Below are 22,032 nucleotides of genomic sequence, written 5' to 3'. Positions count from 1 at the left end.
AAATGTATGCACGGAGGTCCAAGTAGCCGCCTCAATAATGTCCTTGGTTGCCACTCCTCGTAAGAAAGCTGTGGTAGTGGCTGTAGCCCTTGTAGAATGAGGTCTTATGTTCTGTGGAATTGGTTTTCCATGGTAGGAGTAACAGAATCTTATGCAATTTCCTATCCATTTGGAGATTGTCTGTTTGGAAATTGCTTTTCCTTCCCTTCCTGTTGCATAGGCTACAAAAAGCTGGTCAGTTTTTCTGTTACTTTTGGTTCTGTCCAGGTAGTAGCGTAACTGTCTATGTACATCCAAGGTATGCAACATTCTTTCCCCTCTGTTTGTGGATTGGGAAAGAAGGTAGGTGGATTGCCTGGTTTAAAGACACTCTGGATACCACCTTAGGCATAAAAGTAGGATTAGTTCTCATGGACACCCTATCTTGATGGAAGATTAGGAAGGGTTGCACTGCCATTAAGGCCTGTAGTTCCAAAACCCTCCTTGCTGAGGTAATTGCCAGTAGGAAAGCAGTTTTCCATGACAGGTGTTGTAGATCTGCTGTTGCTGCTGGTTCAAACGGAGGGAGTGTCAACTTTTCTAGCACAAAGTTCAAGTCCCATGCTGGTAATGGTGGTTTCCTAGGAGGTATTACATTCTTGATCCCTCTGAGGAACTGCCCGAGTAGAGGATGTGAAAAGACAGGTGGATCAAAGCTGTATTATGCTGAAATAGCTGATGCATGTATCTTGATGGAGGAATAGGACAGGCCTGTATGTAGAAGCTCTGCCAAGTACTCCAGAATGTTAGCAATATCTATGTTCGACACATCTTTTCCTCTTTCAGTACTCCAAATGACAAACCTTTTCCATTTTCCTGCATAGTTCCTTCTTGTTGAAGGTCTGCGGGCTTCAAGGATAATGTCTTTAACCCTTTGGGAAAGGTCTGGGTTAGTTGCTGCTATGTGATGTTCCAGGCAGTTAGTTGCAAGGTTTTTAGGTTTGGATGCATGATGTTGTAGTTGTTCTGAGTTAACATCAAAGGCATCAGGGGTATTGACCACATTTTCTCCCGAGACATGCTCCTCAGCAATGGGTACCAGTGTTGTCTTGGCCAGTTCGGAGCTATCAGGATTATCCTTGGACGTTCCTCTTTGATTTTCAGTAGTACCTTGTGCATCAAGGGAAGAGGTGGAAATGCATATGCTGTCAGGCCTTTCCAGCTGAAGGATAGAGAGTCCACCTTCCATGCAAGTGGGTGGAATTGTCCTTGTGCAGAATTTTTTGAGCTGGTGATTGAGTGGGGAAGCGAATAGATCTATTTGTGGCATTCCCCATTTCTTTGTGATGGCCTTGAAGATGTCCGGGTGTAGCATCCATTCGTGAGCATCCGAGGTGGTTCTGCTTAACATGTCTGCTAGGGTGTTCTCTTTTCCCGGTACAAATATTGCCTGTAATTGGATGTTGTAGCTGAGAGCCAGATTCCAAAGGTCCAAAGTCATTCTGCATAGGGGGTATGAATGAGTGCCTCCCTGTTTGTTGATGTACCACATGACTGTGGTGTTGTCTGTCCTTATCATCAAATGTCCTTCTTTGAGGAATGGTCTGAATTTTTGGATTGCCAGTTTTACTGCCAGCATTTCTTTTGGTTTATGTGCAGGTGCAGCTGGTCCTGAGTGTACAATCCTTGCACGCATTTGTTCAGCATGTGCGACGCTCATCCTAGGTCTGAGGCGTCTGTTGTGATGGTTTGGCTTGCTCGAAAGTTGTGGAAGGGTAAGCCTGGGTTTGATTGGCATGCTTGAGCCCACCATAGGAACTCCTGTTTTAGGCATGGGATTAGTGGTATTTCTGTTTCTAAGCTGTGCCTGTGTTGAGACCATAAATTCTTTAGGTACCACTGTAGCTTTCTCATATGCAGTCTGGCATGTGGGACCAAGATTATGCATGATGCCATGAAGCCCAAGGCCTGCAGAACTTTTCTTGCTGTTAGTTTGTTCTGCTTTGTTAATGCCAAGAAGTAAAGAGGGAGCTCTTTTTGTTTTTCTGCAGTTAGGAATGCCATTTGTTTTACTGTGTCCAATTCCGCGTCCAAGAATGTTCTTGTTTGGGATGGTATCAGCCTTGACTTTTGTAAATTGACTGTGTATCCCAGGGCTTGTAGCAAGTAAATGACCCGTCAGCTTGCTTTTGTTGTCCGCTTGTAACAGGCAGTCGTCCAGGTATGGATAAATTTGGATTCCCTGTACTCTGCAGTGAGCGATTACTGATGCCAGGCATTTTGTGAATACTCTGGGCGCAGTAGATAAGCCAAAGGGCAATGCTGAGAATTGATAATGCTCTGATCCTGCAAGAAATCTGAGGTATCTTCTGCAATTTGGTCGAATGGGGACGTGCAGGTATGCCTCCTTGAGATCTAGAGTTACCAGCCAACACTCCTTGCCCAGCATGGGAAGAAGTTGCTGTAGGGTCAGCATTTTGAATTTTGGGACAATGATGTATGTGTTTAAGATGGACAGGTCGAGAATAGGTCTCCAACTTTTCTCTTTTCTTGGCACAGGAAGAGTCTGGAGTAGAATCCTTTGCCCTGTTCTGTTATTGGTACTCTTTCCACAGCTCTCATCTTTGTTAATTCCGCTATCTGCTGCAGAGCTTCTATTTTTTGATTTGGAGGCAGGTTTGGCATTCCTCTTTTTACTGGTAAGGTGTGGAAGTGGAACCGGTAGCCTTGGTCTATGGTTTGCAGAATCCACTTGTCTTTTGTGATATAGTGCCAATTTTTGGAAAATAAGGCTAACTTTCCGCCTAATGGTGCTGCTATTTGCTCCCTGGTTGGCGGAGTCAGAGCCAAGTCACTGTGATTGTCCTGTTGCAGTGGCAGTGGTTGTGTCTGTGCCTTGGTTATTGCCTTGCCACTGTCGTCCTCTGTAGGCACCTCCTCTGGATTGATTTCTGCCTCTAGAGCGTCTATTCCTGCTCCTTTGGGATCTTGTGGAGTCAGGAAAGGACCAATTTTTGGCAGGCCAGTTCCTGCTAAACCTTGGGGGCTGAACCTGTAAGAAATCTTTAACTGTTTGTACAGATTTTGCCTTTTCTTCCATTTTCTTCATTACCTGCTGGGCAGGTGTACCAAATAGACTGGCCTTATCCATAGGAGCATCTAATAGCTTTGCTTTAACATGATCCGGTAAGACCTGTTCTTTCAACCATGCATGCCTTCTTATCACTGTGCCAGTCATGGCTGATCTAAATGAAGCCTCCAGTGCATCATAGCCACATTTTAAGGAATGGTTACTAACCTGTTGGATGTTATTCACCATTTCTAATACATATTTCTTATCTAAAGATTCATCAGAGGACAGTTTTTTAGTTAACTGATCAAGCATAAACTCTTGGTATTGGATCATGTGAAACTGACAGTTTAAAGCTCTAGCTGAGAGAGTAGCAGAGGTGTAAACTTTTTCCCCCATCTCTCTAAGGACCTGGATTCCCTTTCAGAAGGAATAGGGTTTGCTACTGCCTTAGGCCCCTGGGATATAGTTTCGGGGTCTGCAAGTGGGGCCTTGTATAGGTGGTGATGAGTGTCTGGCACCCTGTAAAATCTATCTGGTTTGGCAGGGGCTGGAGGTAAAGAATCAGGAGCAGTGCAGACATCATTAAATGCATCATCCACAACAGGCAGAACAGGAGGTATAGCTAAGGGCCTATGTTGTGGTAAGTGCAGAAAAGTCCTAAGCCTTTTTCTTGAATCTGAGAAATCTTGTCCCTGCCATTGGAATTGTTCTCTCATGGCATGTAAGGTTTCCCCAAAGGAAAATTCCTCTGGTGGAGAGGCAGCTGGAATGGATTCTTCAGCATCGGAATCTTCATAAGTAGAAAAAGGAGCCTCTGGCTGGTCTGTAATGTCTGAGTCATCCGCAGAATCATCAGAGGACACTGGCTCGGGGGGCTCTGCTCTAGGTCTCTTTTCTGGGGGCTGAGAGGCCCTGTCTAGGTGAGATTGGGATCCCCTAATTAAGGATATTAAATCTTCTTCCAGAGTAAGCATTTGTGAACTAGAAGTGGGCCTGTGTGAGGGGGATTTAACAGGCACTGATTTAGCAGATTTGGCTGCTTTAGCCCTGGCAAAGGCCTTAATAGACATGGCTGCAGGAGGCCTAGCAGCACCACGTGCTGGGGTAGAGACATCCAAAGGGATGGTGTCTGATAAATCACTAGGAACCACAGTTGTAGGCAAAATTTCTGAGGCCGATTCAGGTAAGGTAGCAGGAGCCTCAGTAGTAGTCATGGATTCGGCTGAAGATTGACCAGTTTTCTCGGTTTCGGCCGAAACCGAGACACTCGCTTGCTTAACCGTGGTTTCGCCGAAACCGCGGACCGCGAGTGTCGGTCTTTTCTTGCGTTTTTTAACAATTTGGGTAGTCGGAGGATCCGACGGCATAATGTATGCAAAATCTGAGCCGAAAAACTGTTCAGCAAACTCCGACCGACGCCTAAGCGTTCGTCGGTTGAAGGAAGCACAGGCCAAACAGGCTGCTACGTCGTGGTCTGGGCCTAAGCAAGGCAGACAGTAAGAGTGGAAATCTTTATGAGGTATTTGTTTCCCACAAGTTAAACAGTTATTGACTTTTTCTGACATCGGCTGAGGCAAGAAAGAGTCCCCAACAGGGTACTTAGCTTTTTAGAAGTCTTCGAAGTAGTATTCGGTAGTAGTAATCTCTGGATCTGACCGACCGGCACTTGCGAACAGCTTCTGCTTCGCTCGCCACGCCGCAAGAAAGACTGAGGAAAATGGCGCCGGCTGATGCCTTTATACCCGAAGACCAGCAGAGATGACGTCGGGTGAAGTGCGACATCAGCCGAAGCCGGACCCAGACTTTGGAATCCGGCCGACCGAAGGGCTGCCTGACGACAGGACAACCCATTTGTTATGACTGCAGATGCATCCATGAAGGACATCATATAATTGACTGGATTTCCTCAAATCTTTGGTTCTATGACAGAGGAAACGCAACTGTCTGTGGACCAAAAAGTGCAACATATATTCTTCTTTGTTTGAAAAATATGGAAAGAAGACTGAAAGGCTGATAACCCGATTAATATTAGATTGTGACACCAGCTTAGGTAAAAACATAGGATTGGACTGTAAAGAAACCCTACCCTTGTGAAAAGCTAAATAAGGATGCTTAGAAGACAAAGCCTGAAGTTCAGACTCTCTTCTGGCAGAAGTAATATCAACTAGGAAAACTGTTTTCCAAGTCATAAGTTTTGGATCAGACTTAACTGATGGTTCAAAGATGGGTTGGGGTCAAGGCCTGAAGAACAACATTTAAATGCCAAGGAGGAGTAGTATCTTTTAAAGAAGGACTAAGTAAACAAGTTCCTCTGAGAAAGGCTTCGCAAAGCTTGGAGAAAGCTAAAGTAAAGTTATTTACTTCTATAGGAAAGTTGGAAATGGCTGCTAATTGCAATCTGACAGTTGAGGAGCTAGCCCAATCATGGCAAATTGTAGCTAAAAAGTCAATAACCTTAGAAATCAGTACTGAAAATGGATCTAACTTCTCTCTGTGTGCCCAAAACACAAAGCTTTGTGGGAAGATAACAGAATGTGACAGATGGAGGAGGAGGAGAGCCTGGGCTGTCTAGCAATCAATGAAACTGGAGAAACCATGCAGTCAGTTTCTGGCCTGAAATGTTCGGATGAATCATGTCTGTCGGGTGAGACAGGTCTCGAGTTTGATCCAGTATCCAGGGCAGGTGTACAAGAAGAAGCCAAAGGAAGGGAAAATAGATCTGACAAGGCCAGTACAGGGCAATGAGGATTACTGCTCTGTTCAATTGAGATGCGTTCTGGAGAAATTTGGGAATGAGAAGTAAATGGGGATAGACATAAAGGAGACCCGAGGGCCAAGTGTGAAGCATAGTATCCCTCAGTGACCCCCCCCCCCAATGGGGGGATCAGGGCAAAGAATCTGCTGCACTTGTCTTAGACAGGAGATGCGAAAAGGTCGCAGCATAGATAGCTCCAGCAATGGAAAATAATCTCCTCCACATTTATAGAGAGACCACTCATGAGGCATCAGAATAGACCTGCTTAACTTGTCCGCAATCATGTTGGACTTCACCAGAATGTGCATTGCTATCAGAAAGCAACTGGATGAGATCACCCATTGCCATACTCTCATACCTCTGTTTTAAAGAGGGTAAAATATGGCCTCCCCCCCTTATTTGTTGATGTACCAGACCACCGACATTGTCCATCTGAATCGCAATAGTCCCAGTTGGAAGGGTGTCTTAGAAGGCCTGCAAAGCTAGGAGGACAGCTCATCTCCAGGACAATGCTATGCATGTTGGCCTCTTCGGGGGACCATATGCCTTGGACTGTCCTTCCTAAAAAGTGCCTGCCCAATCTCAGAAGTGTCCATGGTCACTGTGGGCTTGGCTTGAAGGAGAACAAAGGGATGGCCTTCTTGTATTTGACTAGAGTAAATCCACCAGAAAAAGGTAGTTCTTGCAACCTTGTGTTACTTTGTCTTGAATAGATAATGGTAGCTGGAAAATAGACCACTGAGTTGCAAGTGTCCACTGAAGGATTCTCATATAGAACATTGCCAGGGGTACAAGGGTGATTGCCGCTGACATGGACCTCAATGCTTGAAGTATGAGATGAGCTGACAGAAAAGCACTCTGAATGATCATTTTGACCTGGAACTGAATTACATGAATCTTAGACAGAGGGAGAGAAGCTGAGTGACCGGACTGAAAAGGGCACCAATGAATTCCAAACTTCGAGTTGAGATTTGTTGTAATTGACAGATATTCCCAGACGAGAACACAGCTGGAAAAAGTAGTAAAGTGCTTGAATTATTTGATGCCCAGTTGGAGTTATCAGGAGCCAGCTGTCCAGATATGGAAACACACTTAATCCCTGCAGTCTCCAGTGAGCTGCAACTACTGCCATGCACTTGGTAAGCACTCTGGGGGGCTGTGGTGAGACCAAAGGGCAGTCCTCTCAATTGGTAATGACTGTCTCCCAGTTAGAAGTGGAGATATCTTCTGGATCGTTTGTTCATTTTGATGTGTTAATACACACAATGATGATCTAATGAGCATTGTGCAGAAATGGCAAAATGAACTGAACAGTAACCATCCAAAACTATGCATGTAGAACAGACTAATTTAGTTTGCTGAGATCCAAGATTGGTCTACAGTCTTTTTTTTTTTTTTTGGCACTAAAGAACCTTGAATATGCTCCAGACTCTTTCTGGTCTGTGGGGGGACCTGTTGGACTATTCGCTTTTCCAGCAGTTTTTTTTTTTTTTTTTTCTAGTGCTGCTGCTTCCCTCAGACTGGATGGAAAAATCAGGAAATTTGTTTGATACTAACACAGGGTGGATGGGAAAATAGTATTACATAACCTCTGGATATTATCTTCAACACCCATGAAATTTTTGTAATTTCTAGCCAGGACTCTGGTGCAGGGATAGACATCTGAATGCCTCAAGAGATGGACACATTTAGGCTCCCTTTCAGAAATGCTGATAGGATCTGTTAGGGAAAGTATCCCTAGATCCGTGACTATGCGGACCACCTCTGATGCAGGGACAGCGTCTTCCATTTGTGTTTCCCTCTCTGTCCCTGGGGGAACTCTCTCCACGTGGATCTTGGAAGGGGTCCTGGCATTTCTTAAACCACATTTTCTGTCCACCTCATTGGTTCCTAGAAAAGGTCAGTTGAGAAGCCGAAAAATATATGCCCACAGCAGACAGGGTTTTTTCTTCCTGCTCACACCTAGAGTCTCTCTCTTTCACTTTGAAGCCAAACAAGGAGGTTCTGTCAAAGGAAGCGCTGAAAAGAAGATTTGAAGGGTTCTGCAAAATCACACAAGAGTATCCAGGCATGTCTCCTAATGGAAATGCCTGAACCCGTTGCCCATGAGGTATCCTCAGCTGCACAGGAGATCAACCTCATGGACGACTTTGAAACAGACTGGAGAGTAGCCAACTGCGAGGAAACGGTACTCTACCTCAGAGGATATAGTCCCAGAGAGGAATTTGGAAAGTTCTTTTTATCAAATCCCTCTGAAGTAAGTTTCATGAAATGTGCCAAATAATTCAATGACTTAAGGGCAAAGGTCGCTGAAGCATAGAAACATTTCTCAAACCTGTCCAGCATCCTAGACTCCTTGTCAGGAGGGTGGACAGAGGAAATCAGCAGTGGCAACTAAAAGGAACTTGGCAGAGCAATGACTATGGCATCAATGGGTACACCTTTACTCCAGTATGGTCTGCCTTTAGGTACTGCCAGGATCCTGTCTGGTCTTCTAGGGACTGGCTCAGTTGTGTCTGGTTCCTTCCATGCCCATCAAGAGACTAAATCTATGAGTTCATTGGATGGCAGAGTCACCCAGGAGGTAGACAGGCAACCATGAAGGCCTCCAGAAACACTGACTCCTCTTGGGAAGGATTACTGGGGATCAATTGCCCCTTTGTTTAAGGAGTTCTAAGATGTCTCTAAATGAGGCATCGGGTGGTAATATGGGGGATCCTTCCCCTTCATCAAAATCAGTGTCCTCAGTGGCAGACTCTTGTGGAGAGTCTAAGTGCCTACATTTGCACTGCCTCTTCCAGGGGATCTCCTCAGTGGGCTGCTTTTGGGAGGTACAGGAAGAGATGGTAGCCTGGAAAATGGTTTGACTGGCTGCCCCAGTGGAATGGATTACTGAGGTTCTGGATGCAAAATCGAATGGGATTGGGAAACTGGAGCAAAGAAGGGTAGAGAAGCCTAAATTCTAGGTATAGAAAAGGCTCTTTCCACTACCTTGAAAGCAGAGGGCCTGGGAGAAGCAGAAACCAAAGGATCTGACAAGGCAGGCTTATAGACTGTTGGCCTCCAATGCCCCACAGGCAAACCACCAGAGGAGGGAATCAGAGTCGAGCTATCTAGCACCAATGCTCCAAGGGGAAAAGATACTCAGACAACTTGGGGAGTCGACTCCAACACACTGGAGCCAGCTCGGATACTTCAGCTCAGAGTAGTCTGGCTCTACAGTACTCGGGGTCGGACAGCTCACAGACATCATCAGAGTCGGAAGATGACTCAAAGGCTTTTGAATCCAATGGCTCCAAAACTGAAGCACAGATCACAGAAGGAGCCAAGATTGGAGGGGTAGTACTAATAAGGGACTCCAAACCAGATGGGGTTGGAGCCAAAAGCAATCCCATTTTTATGTGCATCCTGTGCAACTTCATCACCCTATCCACATCTGCCTTGGATAATCTCCTGGAAGAATGAAGGGATGAAGCAGTGGAACAGGATCTTGAATGGTGACTGGGAGACTGCTCCAAAAAAGGTGATGGGAGCTGAGAGGTAATAGGCCCTGAAAATTAATGAAGGAGAAAGGGTCCTGGGTAATTTTCACAGTTGTGACCTCGGATCCAATGCAGTCAGATCACACTTTTTTTCTGTTTCAGGAAGTGGCTCCAAGGACTGAGCTGAAGTTGAAGCCAAAGTGCAGTCTGAAGACCTCTTAAGAGAGTCCTTGGAAAGGGAATCTCCCTTTTTCATCCAATCTCTTAGGGGATTTGAGCCCCAGAAGCTGTGGGTAAAGGTTTTGAAGACAGCAAGTCCCTAATAATTAATTTGTTTTTCCAGTCAATTAAAGTGTGGGATTTGAATTCCCTGCAAATATCACAATCGGAATCTAAATGACTTTGTCTCAGACAGCAGATGCATTTGAAATGTGTGTCAGAGTTTGGTAGTTTGTGGCCGCACAACACACATTTTTTAAAACCTGAAGTCTTACACCTGACATGTTTAAGGGAAGCAGACAGAAACTGAAAGGACTGTGAAACTTTTTTCTTTAAAAAAAAAAAATAAAAATTAAGAGAAATTACCAACAATGATAAAGGAGACAGCAATGTTAAGTACGAAAGAGAGAACTATGGCAATATAAATATGCTAAAAGAGTATAAAGAGCACAGAAAAAGAGTAAAGCTAATAAGCCAAGAAAGTGTTAAACGGAGGCAAATAGGTATAATAAGTATAATAAGAAAAGTAAAGGGATAACAACAGATAAAATCACAAACTTTCAAAAACCCACAAAGAGTTTGCATCTATGTCTGACCGCTATGGTGGCAAGAATTTTGAGACATGTTAGGTTACTAAGGCATTATGGGTAAAGGGAGGAGCTTGCGTGTTCAAGTGTCCTACAAACTGGAAGAAGCGGCTGAGTCTAATTCGAGGATCAGATCCAAACCCAACAGCTGAAGAATGAATGAAAATGACATCAGATTAAAGCCTATTTAATCTGTCAACTTGCAGTGATTTTGTATATCTCCCAACTGTCCACACAGATTGCCCCCTCCTCTGGAACAGGCTTCCTATTCATGTGAAGCAGAGCCCTTCCTGACCATCTTCAAGAACAATCTGGACAAACAGATGGGGAATTGCAAATTCACTCTGAGGGTGGTGCCCTTATAGACAGAGGCAGTCTGTAAAAATGGTCAAAACTTCACTTGCTGACCCTTATCTTTTCCCTAGGGATGCACAGTTGGGTAAAATCTAGGTAAACTGGCTAGGTTTGTAAGGTCTTTTTTTTTTTTAAACAGGAAACAGCTTTACTATATTATCACGTATGGCATAGGCAATCATACATTTGCATAAATGAAAACTAACCAAACTGACATAATTGTAGTTGCAATCATTCATCACAAACCATACTGACATAATTTTAGTTGCAAACATTATACATCACTTATAATCTATCCGGTCACTGTCAAACATTACATTGCTCATTCAAAACCTGCCCTCTGCTATATCCAGTCATTGTCAAACATTACAGAGCTCATTCAAATCCTGCCTTCTTTTAAACCTCGTTCCTCCTTTGCGTGTACTGTTCCCACAACTTCCATTTTTCCTATGTAATTTTCTCCTACCCTTTTCTAAAGATCCCAATTCCAGTTGTTTTCTTTCTGTTCCTATACTCACTACTTCTAGTAAAGTTGGATTAGACTTTGATTTCCATTTTCTACTAATTGTTTTTTGGCAACCACCATAATAAGACTCGGCAAGGTCCAATTATGTCTAGGCGATTCTGATTCTGTATCATAGCTCAAAAAATCATTTTCTTAGTTACACCAATTTGCTCACCCAGTATCGCTGAAACAGCAGTCTACAGGGAATATTTAAAGTATGCCAACTCATTACACGCCCAGAAAATGTGTTCTCACTTACCTTTCTCTTCCCCATCAGAACTCCAACATTTGCCGTTTACCTGAGGACATCTAGCCTTCTAAGAATGCTTGCATCCTGAAAACAGGCAAGCAAATTCAGCAGGCACATCCATGGTGCCACCAGAGTGCTGAACAGGCAAAAAGTTCAACTGGGTTCAACTCTGAGAAGTCAAGGCACCACTACACCTCCTGAAAGAACCCCGTTTGTGAAGTATGAAAGGAAGTACAGAAAAAGACCCAAGGGGTATTGTTGTAGACCAGTACTGTATTTATTATCTGGGATAGAGCATTGGCCTGCATGTATCTTACACTTATCGTGTAGCCATGGATCTAGTGGAATGGCCCGTAATGGCCATCTAGACAGTGCAACTTTGGGCACTTTTAGTTTTGTGAGAGAAGCAAGTAATTGGAGAGAATGGGCAGCAAGCCAAAGTCTTCAAGGAAGGAAAGCAAGGTTAGTTCCAGAACCCTAGCTGTAACTTTGGGCACTTTTAGTACTGAGAGAGAAGCAAGTAATTGGAGAGAATGGGCAGCAAGCCAAAGTCTTCAAGGAAGGAAAGCAAGGTTAGTTCCAGAATCCTAGCTGTAAGGGGAAAACATATTCATGTTGAGGATTGCCTGAGACTTACCCGTCGGATCCTAGGCTTAGGAACCGAAGAAGCTTTGTTAGAAACTGCACTGACTTAATAGCTTGGATGTGAAGAGTGTTCTGATCCAAGAAGTGACTGACACTTGCCTGTTGGATCCTAGGCTTGGGATCAGACAAAGAAACCATCAGTTAGACAGACTGGAAACAAAGAGAAGTCAGGATCCGAAGTATTTTTTTTTTTTTAACTTTAAAACCATAAAAATATGAGGAAATACCCAAACTCCATCTAGGCAGTGTCGGGAAGTCAGTCCCAGAGGGCTTGTCTGCACAGCTCAAAGCAGTGCTCAAGAATTTTGCCCAAAGCCTGATACACAGAAGACAATCTACAAACCATGGACTTGTCTCAACAAGTGTCTTTACAAGTTTGGAAAAAATAATATACAAAAAATAAACAGCAGCATCTGTGTCAATCTTCACGCCTAAAGGACCACTGGAAATAAACAAACACACTGCTACTGCCCACTTCGAGGGAAGTCTTGGATCCAAAGAAGCATGCTATCACTCAAAAGCTCTGTATTTGAAGGTATCAGATCCGGGAAAAGATCTTTTCTCTGGGTTGTTTATAAACTAGGAGACTGCAGTAAGTCGGATCTAGGTCTCTTGGATACAATGAAAATTTTGCCTCAGTTGTAAACTAGCTTCAGGGAAAAAAAAGTGCAGCATATTGGATCCGAATAACTTGGATCCAATGAAATTTAAATAAGCTGAAGTACCTGATCAGACCAAACCTGACAGATCTGAGGAGGCTTTTGGACCTGGAGGAGATATATTTGTAACCAAAACTAGGATCCAAAGTCCTGTAAACTGGTTCCATTATTTTATCCATCAACCTCTTTTCTTTCTTTTGAAGGGGGTGTGAGCCCTTAAAGGAACCATGTGAGGTGTGAGAGAGCACAATAAAATCACTCAACTGTTCTTGCAGCCAGAAACTGGAGGCATGCTTCTCAACCGCTCAGAGCAAGATACCTGGACAAAACCATAAGCAAATTTGCTCTTACAGCTTAGAAAGTTCATAAAATAACAGGTTTTGCATTAGACTGAATCTAAAAATAAAACATCTGTCATTATCTACTGATTTCAGCCATCTATGATTTACAACCTACTTGCCAGAAAAAAAAATATATAAACAGACCAAAATTACAAGGCAAACATTTGCAAAGTTGAGAGATGTTTTCATAAGCCATGAAGGAGAGAGAGAGAGAAGTTCTGACGGACAGATCTGTATCAAGCTGTCACGAAGCACTGTCCCTAATGAAACAAACCCTGCACCTTGCGTATGTAAGGCAAATAACTTAACTATTATGCCAATCTCCCTCTTGCCAGAAAAAAAAAAAGATTTATGCTAGAACATATTACCGAACGAGAAAGTCCAAAACTCAAACGACCGTCACCACAGACTTCAAATCCTTAGCAAAATGATACACCACAAACTCTAGGAGGAGAGGAGAAAAGACTGCCAAGGCAAAATGCAGTGTAGCAGAAAGACCCAAAAAACTACAATGGAAGCAAACAATCCAACAGGAGTAAGTCTAATGTAACAGGCTGAAGGACAGAAAAAAAAACAGCTTGACCAGAGAAAAAGGGGAGAGAGAGCTAAGCTTAACGGCAATGGTTCCTGCATTGTTAAGGAGGAGAAGCATCTATGTAAAAAGTACATTCCAAAGGTAAGTGCAAGCACCGAGTCAGCCAACCACAAACTAAGGCTATACAACTACTATGCGGGAAACCAGAACTACGAAAATGAAAACCATCACTAAAAGCCAAGTAACAAAAAATATATATTCACAGAGAGAGGGAGGAACAAGGAACAGATTTTAAATAAACCATAAAAAATTTCCTTACAGCTTGAGACTTAGAAATCTTCCGTCTTACCACAACAGCAGCAAATGAGATCTGAGGTGTTAGAGGTAGAGTAGGCTATTACGGGAAGAGGAAGGAGCACGAGACTACGATCTAAAGTCTGGAAAATGCAGCAGAGTCAGATCAGAGGATCGGATCCATAATCCATCAGTGAGGAAGAATGAAAAGGATAACATCAGATCAGAAGAATATGCCAACCCAGCACTGGGCAATTCACACAAATAAGAGAGAAAGTACAGTTTTGTAAATACCATAAATGTAGATGTTCGAGGATCCACATTGCTGCAGTCCTAACTATTGGGTAGTCCGCTGTCCAGTCGATGACCGACGCCATATCCTCAGTCTTTTCTTGCCCCAGATGTCAGAAGACCCTGAAAAGATAAGGCCAAAAACCAAAAACTCCCAAAATACCTGCACCAAAAAAAATATGTACAATATATACAAAATTAGCAGAATATAACCTCACCTACACAACCACCCCTAAACACAGAGGGAAGGAGGGGAGAGGAATTGGACTGCAGCAATGTGGATCCTCGAACATCTACATTTATGGTAGGTACAAAACTGTACTATGTTCTTCATTCCACATTGCTGCAGTCCTAACTATTGGGTAGAATCCCAAAGCAGAGGTAAGGGAGGCTGGCAAATCATAAGGAAGCAGGAACTGACAACATGCCTTGCAAAATAGCTGTGGCAAAACCAGCCCTAGACTTAGAGTAGAGAGGAAGGTGATAATGCTTAGAGAAAGTATGCACTGAACTCCAAGTAGCTGCCTCCAAAATATCCTTAGTTGCCACCCCTTAGAAATGCTGTGGAAGTGGCAGTAGCCCTAGTGGAATGAGGCCTAATCCCAGCTGGAATCTCCTTGCCATGATGGGAATAACAAAATGTAATGCAACACCCAATCCACCTAGAAATAGTTTGTTTTGACACAGGCTTGCCCTTTGAACTCAAAGCAAAAGAAACAAACAACTGCTGAGACTGCCTAAAATCCTTAGTCCTGCTCAAATAATAACGCAATAGCCTGTGTACATCTAAAGTGTGCAAAATCTTTTCCCCTTTATTTTGGGGATCTGCATAAAAGGTAGGCAAATGAATAGTTTGGTTTAAAGCCACACTAGAAACCACCTTAGGCATAAAGGAAGGATTAAAAGATACCCTATCCTTATGAAAAATCAAAAGGCTCCACTGCCATAAGGGCCTGCAACTCAGAAACCCTTCTTGCAGAAGTAATGGCCAACAAAAAGCAGTCTTCCATGACAAGTATTTCAATTCAGCAGTCTCAAAAGGTTGTAGAGTAAGTTTCTCCAACACAAAATTGAGATCCCAAGCAGGAGTAGGAGCTCGGGGTCTTATATTCTTTGCCCTCTAAGAAATTGCTTGAACAAAGGATGCGAAAACAATGGTGGGTCACAATCATAGTGAGCTGAAATTGCTGCAGCATGAATCTTAATGGAAGAGAAAGACAAACCTTTGTCCAGTAACTCAGTAAGATATTGAAGAGCCACACTCAAATTTGGCTCAGAAATCTCCAAATTGTTTGCTGCACTCCAAAATAAAAATCTCTCCCATTTTTCTGCGTACACTTTCCTTGTACTAGGTCTTCTGGCTTCCATAATCACATTTAAAACTTGTTGAGGAAGCTGAGACCTGCTGTCTTTCAAAACAGAATATGCCAGGCTGTTAGATGTAGAGAGTGAAGCTTGACATTGAGCAGATGACCGTCCCTCTGAGACAACAGGTGTGGAATCAAGGGTAAAGGCCATGGAGGCTTCCTTACCAGACTCCTCAGTAATGGGTACCAGTGCTGCCGAGGCCAATCTGGAGCTATTAAAATCATCCTTGGCTTGTCTTGTCTGACCTTTAGAAGCACCTTTGGAAGAAGAGGCAGAGGTGGAAAAGCATACACATGAAGATTTTTCCCACTGAAAGAAAGAGCATCCACTTTCCAAGCTGTGTGATGAAATCCCTTCGTGCAAAAGTTTGGCAGCTGGTGGTTTAGTGGAGAAGCGAACAGATCTATGTCTGGAGTTCCCCATGACACTGTCAATTTTTGAAATACATGAAGATCCAGTTTCCACTCGTGGGGATCCATGATTTGTCTGCTTAATACATCTGCTAAGGAGTTCTGTGCTCCCGGCAGAAACCTTGCCTGAAGAGTTAGTTGCAGACTGAGCGCAGTCTCCCATAAAATCATTGCTTGTCTGCACAATGGGTAAGAATGTGTTCTCCCTTATTTGTTGATGTACCACATGACAGTTGTGTTGTCTGTTAGAATCAACACCTGCCCTGGAAGAAGTAACTCCTTAAAAGCAATTAATGCAAACTGAACTGCTAACATCTCTTTCATGTTGATATGTAGATGCTGTAGTCTGGCAGGCCACTTGTCTTGTATCCACTTTCCATTTAGATGAGCTCCCCAAGCAATATCTGAGGCATCTGTCGTTAGAAACTGACTTGCCTCTGGCCGGGTCACAGAGAGTCCCTTGTTTAGGTGACATTCCTGAGCCCACCACAAAAATTCCTTTTGAATGCAAGGTATTATTTGAATGACAGTGTCCAAATCCTGGCAGTGCTGTGTCCACAGATGTTTTAGATACCATTGTAGCTTCCTCATATGCAGTTTGGCATTGGGAAGCACCAGAATACAAGATGCCATGAACCCTAAGGCTTGAAGGACTGTCCTTGCAGTCAGCCCGGACTGAAGAGATAGATGATGGAAGTAACTGGAAAGATTCTTTTGTTTGTCCGGGGTTAAAAAGGCCATCTGGGCTGCTGTATTCAGTCTCACACCCAGAAAGCACATGTCTTGAGAGGGTACTAGACTGGACTTTATTTCGTTCACAGAATACCCTAGGCATCTTAGCACTGCTATGACAAATTCCAGATGCTGTAGAAGATCTTCCTTTTCTTGAGCCAGAATCAGGCAGTCGTCCAAGTAAGGATAGATTTGGATTCCTTTTAGCCTGAAGTAAGCTATCACTGGAGCCAGAACCTTTGTGAATACTCTGGGCAGTAGATAAGCCAAAGGGCAATGCAGAGAACTGATAATGAGAATTTCCAGCTCAAACGCAGATACTTCCTGCAACTTAGTCTTATTGGCACATGAAGGTAAGCTTCCTTGAGATCTAAAGTTACCATCCAGTGATCTTTGCCCAGCAGAGGTAAAAGCTGTTGTAACGTCAACATTTTGAACTTGGGAATGTCCAGATAAGTGTTGAGGATAGATAAATCCAGAATCGGTCTCCACGTGTTCCCCTTCTTTGGTACTAGGAACAGGCGAGAATAAAATCCTAGGCCCCTTTCCGGCACAGGAACTGACTGAATGGCCCCTATTTGGAGCAACAGAGAAATTTGCTTGTGAGCCTCTGTTCTTTGAAGAGGAGGAATGTCTGGCATGCCTTTGAAAGGAGGCAAGGTATGGAAATAAAACCTGTAACCGTGGTGAATAATATCCAGAACCCATCTGTCTTGGCTAATTAAATCCCAATTTTCTTTGAAAAGAGACAGCCTTCCTCCCAAAGGTGCTGCCAGGCGAGAACGTACTGGCAGCTGAAAAGGCAGGTCATTGGGTCTGCTTACGAAAGGACTGACCCCTGCCCTCACCAGAAGTCTGAGCAGGGGAACTCACTGCCCTAGGCGTAAAAGAACCATGAGCTCTGCCGTCTAGACCTACCCCTAGACTGGGAATCATAAGCAGGATAAGTCCATCCCTTAGTAGGCCAATTTCTACTAAACTTGGAGGCTGCACCTGCAAAAATCTTTAACAGTTTGCATAGACTTAGCCTTGTCCTCCATTTTCTTCAAAACTGCTTCCACAGGCGAACCAAACAACACATCAGACTGTAAAGGAGCATCCAAAATCCTTGTCTTAACATGCTCAGCTAAATTCTGATCTCTCAGCCAGGCGTGCCTAAGAACAGAACCAGTGGCAGCCACCCTGGAGGAGGCCTGCACAGCATCAAAACCACACTGCAAGGAATGTTTACCCACCTGTTCAGACACATGAACTAAATCCTGCAACTCTTTACACTCAATACCTTCAGCCAGAGCATCCACCTTAGATTTCAACTGTGAAAGAAGATAATTCTGATATTTTAACATGTGAAACTGACAATTCATCATGGCTAAAGTGGAAGAAGTATACACTTTCTTTCCCCATCTATCCAAAGCCCTTGCCTCTTTATCAGGAGGGACAGGATTTTAACAACTGAGGCCCTCACACCTTTAGGCCCTGAGACTGCCCTAGGACTCTTAAAAGATACTTATGAGCTTCAGGCACCCTATAATACCTATCTTTAACTGGGGCAGGAGGCAAAGAATCAGGATTCAGGGAAGCCTCTGCAAACACATCTTCCACCACGTTCAAAACAGGAGGTATAGCTATGCTGGCCTATGCTGTAAAAACAAGAATTCCTAAGCCTTTTCCTGGAATCAGAGAAATCTTGACCTTCCCATTTAAAATGCTCCCTCATGGAATGCAGAGTCTCTGAAAATGAAAAATCCTCAGGAGGAGAAGCAGAAGGAGTAGAATCATCCACATCAGAATCAGAATAAGGAGGGTACTCCTGCAAGTCTTCAGTAAGCCCAAGCCTCGAGCATTGCTCAAAACTCTCAAACTCAGGTTCCACCCTAGGCCTCTTATCAGGAGGGGCATAGAACCCCTTATCATAGTAATCAAATCCTCTGCCATTTTAAGCATATGTTTCTTAGGCAAAGATCCTGAAGCACTAGGAGAAACCCCCACTGAAGCTAAACTTGGCCTGCCCCTCAAAGAAGCCTTGGAAACTGAAGGAGGCTCTAACCACCTTAGGAAGAGAGGGAAGAACAGCCACCTGAGAAGTCCCCTCAGCCTGGCCTACTTCCTGAGAGGATACATCCTGTAACAGTAAAGTCTCTCCCTGAGACTCCAAAGAAACACCTGGCAAAACCTCCCGCTCCACTGAGCCTTCAAAGAACGGCGTCTGGGACTGTCGGATCCTCCACCCTTGCTGCTGCGCTTCTTTGCTTTTTTTTTAGCGAAGGGCGTCGGAGCACCCGACGGCATTTTATAATTACAACGCTTCCCAAACACTAACCTGGCACAGTCTAACCTTCTCTTAATAGTGCGTTTGTTAAATCTAGCACAAGAGCGGCATCCAACAACTCAGGCCCTAAACAAGGTATACACAAAGTATGGTAATCCCTATGAGGTATCTGTTTCCCACAAGAAATACAGTTATTCACTTTTTCTGACATCCGGTTAAATACTGAGGCAAGAAAAACCAAAATATGAACTTTGATTCGGTCTGAAACTCTGACTTCAGAAACTTTCAGAACGCCAACCTGCACTCGCAAAATTGCTTCTGCATCGGACCATGTGGCAAAAGACTGAGCCGACTGGACAGCGGACTACCCAATAGTTAGGACTGCAGCAATGTGGAATGAAGAACATCCAAAAGAACATCCACAGTAAGTGGATCCAGGTTATGAAAAAGATAGCAAACAGAAAACCTCTTCCACTTGGACAAAATATTTTCTAGTAGTGGGTTTCCTGGCCTCCTACACGACCTGCAACTCATCCTCAGAAGGGATCAAAACCCTATCATCCACAACGTCAGATGAAGAGTGGACAGATGAGAGACTCCTCATCTTGTGTGAGTATGTCCACAATGTGAGGTAACTTGTGATAATTGCCCTTGGCTAAATACAATAAAGAGGGAAACAATGCTGTCTGGGCCAAAAGGGAATTACCAACAAGATTATGGGAGCATCCTGTTTCATTTTGAACAGGACCTTTGGAATGAGAGGAAGGGGAAGAAAGGCATAAAGAAACATCCCCTTCCAAAAAAAAAAGACAGGGCGTCCACCTTCTAGGCCAGAGGACATGAGACTCTTGACACAAAAGAGAGGAAGATGTCTGTTCAGAGGGAAAGCAAATACATGTATTTGAGGAGTACTCTACTGGTGGACAGTCTCCAGAAACACATCCCTGTGAAGCACAAACTTGTTCGGACTGTGATATAGACCTGCTCAGACAATCTGCGACTACATTCTGATCCAAGGAAATGTAAACTGCCTAATGGGCCACCTGATGCTGGACAGCCAGATCCCAAACCTGAAGAGCTGATCTGCATAGAAGATAAGACCACATCCCCCTTGCTTGTTGATATACCTCATTGCTGTGGTGCTGTCTGTGAGAATTTTGATAGGCCCTGGGAATGAAGAGAGAATGAAAAGCCTGAACAGCCAAAAGAAGCGCACTCATCTTTTTGACACTTGTGATCTTTCTTTTGTCGGAGAGACCAAAGTTTCTGCACTTTCAGGAGGACCGAAGGAGGCCCCCCATCCCACGTCAGAGGCATCTGTGAATAGCTCCCGAGAGGGTACTGGAGGTTGAAAAGGAAGCCCCGGGTTGAGGGACAACTGGGGGATCCACCACTGAAGTTCCAGCTTGAGGCATGGAAGAAGAGGGACTACAAAATCTAAAGGATGAGACTGTCGAAGCCAAACTGACTTTAGAAGCCACTGGTGCTTTCTCATATGGAGCTTGGCCAGAGGAAGTATAAAAATGGTAAAAGCCATGTAACCCAGAGCCCTTAGAAATTCTGTGGCTGTAACTGAAGCTAGAGGAAGAAGAGATTGAAAGAAAACAATCAGAGTTAAAGCCTTAGGAGAGGCAGGGATGCCAGCATTAGAAGTCTGGAGCCTGCAACCCAGAACATGATCCTGTGGAGTCAGGAATGATTTTTGGAAATTTACAGAAACAGTAAAGTGTAGATGCTGAAGTAAAACCTCTAGAGAAGAGGCCCGAGTGACCAAGTCTTCCAGGTTAGGAAAGACTTCCTGTATACCTCTTAAATTACAGAAAGCATCACATGGGCTAGGTGCTTGATGAAGACCCATGGGGCAGTAGAGAGGGCAAAGGGGAAAGCAGAAAACTGAAAATGCCAGGAACCAATAGAAATGTAAAAACTTCCTGAAAAGGGGATGAATGGGAATAGGTGGATAATCATCCGTCAGATCCAGGAAAACTAGAAAAACGAAGTAAGAGAGGAAACAAAGTCTGAAGAGAGTGCATCCAAAAGGAAGAAACCTTAAAATAAGTTTTTACTTTTGAAAGATCCAGAATGGGTCTCCAGGAGCCTTCTTTCCCTTCTGAGGAGTCTGGAGCCTCTTGAATTGTTCCTTGAGCTAACAAGGCCCTGAAGCACCTCTGAAAAAGTCAGTTGTTCCTGAGGAGGCTGAAGAATGCCCAAAATAGGGGAGGTGGGATTTCCAAGCCATGTAATAACCCTAGCGAATTATGGAAAGAATTATGGAAAGAACACAGGAGTCTTTAGTGATGTTTAACCAAAGAGGAAGGAAACAGGGAAAGATGTCAAGAAAGCGGGATGTAACTGAGAACAACAGGATAGTCATACAGCACCTGGTTTGTCAGGAAAAGGAGGCTTCTCAGCAGTAGTAGTTTGGGTAGCCTTAGCAGGAGGAGCCCTTCTCACCTTTGGGGAATAGTCTTCTAACAAATGCAGGCTTGAAATTTGGGAACAGGTGAAACAAAAATATGCTTCAGTACCTGTAAGGCCTTACACTTTTCCTGCAGTGACTTAACTCTGCAGCAGCAGTACCGAACAAATGCTTATCATCCAGAGGAGCATACATCAGTTCAGCCTTAAAACCATCAGGGAAAGGCTGAAGTCTGAGCCAAGAACACCAAAAGCAGTAGCCCTAGACAAAGCATCAGCTGCATCATAACTGCATTTAATGGAATGGTGAGCAACCTGGGAAGAAGTCCCTATCAAGGAAAGAGCAGAGGCCTTCCCCTCATAATCAGAAAGATCTGAAGTAGCCTGAACAGCCTGAAAGAGAAGAGCCAAAACATACCTGGTCATGTGCGTCTGACAGTTCACAGCTCTAAATGCCAGGTAGCAAAAGTATACACTTTCTTACCGAGCCTCTCCATGGTTTTCCTGTTCTTGCCAGAGGGAAGCTATTTTGTAGAAGGCAACAATTTACAGGGTTTATCAGAGGCCACTGATGCCACAGATGGGTAAGCTGAAGGGCACTTAAAGAATATTACAATCATCAGGTATTTTATAAAACCTGTCAGTTTTTTGGTGAACAGGGGGATGGGAATCAGAAGCCTGAGAAGCAGTGGAAAATGCATCCAGCAAGGCAGCAAGAAAGTACAGTTTTGTACCTACCATAAATGTAGATGTCCGACAGGTATGCATCTGCAGTCATCACATATGGGTTGTCCTGCCTCAGGCAGCCCTTCGGTCGGCCGGATTCCAAAGTCTGGGTCCGGCGTCGGCTGATGGCGCACTTTCCC

The 22,032-nt window shown here is 44.0% G+C and overlaps 1 protein-coding gene across 8 annotated transcripts in view; it reads right to left on the bottom strand.

The window, feature by feature from the left end:
* Positions 1 to 22,032, bottom strand: part of ZFYVE16 (zinc finger FYVE-type containing 16) — a 3,161,611-nt gene that overhangs the window by 1,954,280 nt on the left and 1,185,299 nt on the right. The gene's annotated exons all lie outside the window — the stretch shown is intronic.

This window comes from Protopterus annectens, chromosome 2.part2 (assembly GCF_019279795.1).
Source record: "Protopterus annectens isolate FY-2018-M chromosome 2.part2, PAN1.0, whole genome shotgun sequence".
Classification (NCBI taxonomy): Eukaryota; Metazoa; Chordata; order Ceratodontiformes; family Protopteridae; genus Protopterus; species Protopterus annectens.
This window is presented reverse-complemented; position numbering and strand designations above follow the sequence as displayed.